Genomic DNA, 3087 nt, shown 5'->3' with positions numbered 1-3087 from the left:
GTGCATTGCATCTGAAGTTATATCACGTGTTAATTATTTATTTTATAGCCTCTGTAATCGTGAAATGAGCCTTGGCAAGCTAGCTGCTGAGACTGCATGCATGCGAGACGGACAAAGACCAAATTTGCATTTGCATATAGAAGATGGTTGCTGATGGATTGTATTCCTTACACATAGGCTAGCTGCTGAGAATGCATGCATACAACTCATAATGGCCTACACAATAAAACGAGAAGACGATGGCTTGTGTTGGCTTCATGGTCTTCATCGATTGTAGGTTGCAGTACTGTAAAAGTAAGGAAAATATAACTGAATATTGCCGTAAGTACGCACTATATTTTTCCTAGATCCACAAACCGTATGATGATTAATTTATCAGGTATGACATCTTTTGTATGCGCTATGTTTGAGCATGACAACAACTAGCAGGCCGTATCTTGACATGTGCAACCGAAGCGGTTGAACTGGGCCTCCAAATTCCAGAGGTGCCAAAATCAGAGATTGATATTACTAGGTCAAGACTCAAGACATAATTGCTCAAAGAGAAACAACTACTGGTCAAGTGATTAGGTGCTAATGGGCTTTTAAGAGCGAAATAAAGGAAAAGGACTCGCCCTAAAATACAGGCCAACCTCACGTCTCTCTCTCTCTCTGTATTTTTGTTTCTCATTCACTGCATGGTTCTTAGTAGAGCGACCCCATCCCATGTGCTGCCATTCATGGTCTCCAACCTTTCACCCCTCTAAAGTTTCTACTGTCATAATTTTGTTCTTTCTGATACATCATTAATTTGGGTAGATTTAAATTTTAAGATAAATGTGAACTCCCTGAAAAAAATATGTAGCATCGCAATAATTTATACAGATATTTTTAATTTATATTTTTAAAATATAGGGCTTAATTTTGATTTTGCACAAGGCCCCGAATTTTAAAGGTACGGCCATCACAACTAGCTTGAGAATAAAAGTTAGTACATGTCTCCAAACTCTATCGTGTGGCAATGCCTTCACTGGACTTTGTTTCAGTTTACAACAATATATATTTATGAGGTAAAATACCATGTTACTTTTTATAAGCACAAATATAATAAGTGGAGCTTATGGCTATACAGGTGCCAAAAAATTGGTCACTCGCAAAGATTAAAAGATAATGCATTGCCGGTTAAAGTAAAGAATTAACACATGCACTTTGATTAAATAGGTTGTGCCTCTTTTTTTGCCCGGTGCAACGCACGGGCATTTGTACTAGTCTCTCCCTAATAATAAAGCACGGAGTGAGTCTCCGAGTTCACCGTCGCGGTAGTGTTTCAGAAAAGCCCCTACTGTTTTCTGTATCCAACACGCAGTCCAATTTCGAGTGGATATGACAAAACGTTTCGATTTTGCACAAAACTCACTGTTGTTTGGTTTATTCAAGCCGCGGTCCTTTTTACAGTGCCTGGACACATGGATCCATCCTCCTCCGCGCACCGGCGGGGGCGGTCGTCGTCGGCTCCGCCAAGCGCCTCCTCGACTGGGCAATGTGAGAGGCGGAGCAGCCAGCGGGCGGGACAGCCCCCACGGACCACGCCGAGCCAAGCACCGCAGCCGACATGTACATCGACTCCGGCAGAGACCATGCGGGCGGGGATCCGGGTGCCAAAAGGAGGCGCGGCGGCGGCAGCGGCGATGATGCGCACGTCGTGGTCCAGAGGCCGGAGAAGCGCCGGATCCTCGCGTGGAGGGTGCGCCAGTACCGGTCCCTGGTGGCCGAGGCCACGGCGGCGGCAAGGAGGGCAAGAATCCGGGCGGTGAGGAAGAGGACGGTCGCTTGGAAGAGCGTCCAACGGCAACTCACGCGCGCCGCCCTGAGCTGCGACGGCCTGCACAAATGGAGCCCCGGCGGCGGAGGAGGAGCTGCTTAGCAATATTAAAGATCTGCTGGTAATTAAATCAGCTCAATCCTCATGCTAATTAGGGAATAGGATTAGCACCCTAGCATTTTGTTTTCCTACTCGATTAGACAGTGCTCCTTGATCTGAATGACAGGGCAGCTCAGCCCAATTAGGTTGGCTTTTGTGATGTTATCCAATTGCGTGTAGAAATCCCATCTTTATGCAAACTTACTACTGATACTCTGAAAGACAGCAGTATATATTAGTGTTCTTAGATAACTGCGCACTTGAGCGTTTGTGCTCTAAGTTGATTTACCAGATGACACCATCAGTCTCGGCTGATTTTGCAGCTTCATTCATGCCTTCCACTGGGCATTGATCTGTCTCCAGTCTCCACTGCATTTCACTAGCAGCAGTTTTCACCTTGTGAGGTCTGAGCTATCAAATATTCGAATGCCTTTTCTGGCTAATCCAATAGCCTAGGAGTATCACCATGTTTTCGGGCAAAAAGTACGCCATCATCGTGAGTGCAGAGCACAATGCAAGAGGGAATAAAACAGCAAAGCCGCGAACTAAACAATGCAAACATTTCTTAGCCATTTTGCAAAGATGGTCTGGCTGAAAGCATAAATCTTCATGTTGAGAATAGTTAATGTGGGTCATAAATTAAAGAATTACTCGTGTAATAGGCTATGCTTACGTGGTGTGATAAATTCTTTTCTCTCGGTGCAACGTACAGGCATTTTTTGCTAGTCTTTCCCTAATAATAAAGCACGGATTGACTCCGTGGGTTCACCGTCACAATGCGCTTTTCTCCCATGTCATAATACGCTTCTTCCTGTCCGTTTTTTTTTTCTTAATTTTGATATTTTTCTTAATATCCGAGGTGGTACTATCTATTTCTTCGTCGTTGAAATTTTTTCATCCGTCCCTCGTTGTGATTTTTTCTCGTAGGTGCAGCATGGGCCTTGGCCCACTCACGTGATGGCCCAGGCAAAGAGAAAACAAAACGTGCATAGTTGGACACGGATTGACTCCGTGGGTTCACCGTCACAATGCGCTTTCCTCCCATGTCATAATACGCTTCTTCCTGTCCGTTTTTTTCTTAATTTTGATATTTTTCTTAATATCCGAGGTGGTACTATCTATTTCTTCGTCGTTGAAATTTTTTCATCCGTCCCTCATTGTGATTTTTTCTCGTAGGTGCAGCATGG

The 3087-nt window shown here is 44.4% G+C and overlaps 1 pseudogene; it reads left to right on the top strand.

The window, feature by feature from the left end:
* Positions 1 to 239: 239 nt before the first annotated feature.
* LOC119292667 lies at positions 240 to 2193 on the top strand (annotated as a pseudogene).
* The last annotated feature ends 894 nt before the right edge of the window (positions 2194 to 3087 follow it).

Source organism: Triticum dicoccoides, chromosome 4B (genome assembly GCF_002162155.2).
Source record: "Triticum dicoccoides isolate Atlit2015 ecotype Zavitan chromosome 4B, WEW_v2.0, whole genome shotgun sequence".
Classification (NCBI taxonomy): Eukaryota; Viridiplantae; Streptophyta; class Magnoliopsida; order Poales; family Poaceae; genus Triticum; species Triticum dicoccoides.
Note: the sequence above shows the minus strand (reverse complement) of the source record. Positions and strands in the feature narration are given on the sequence as shown.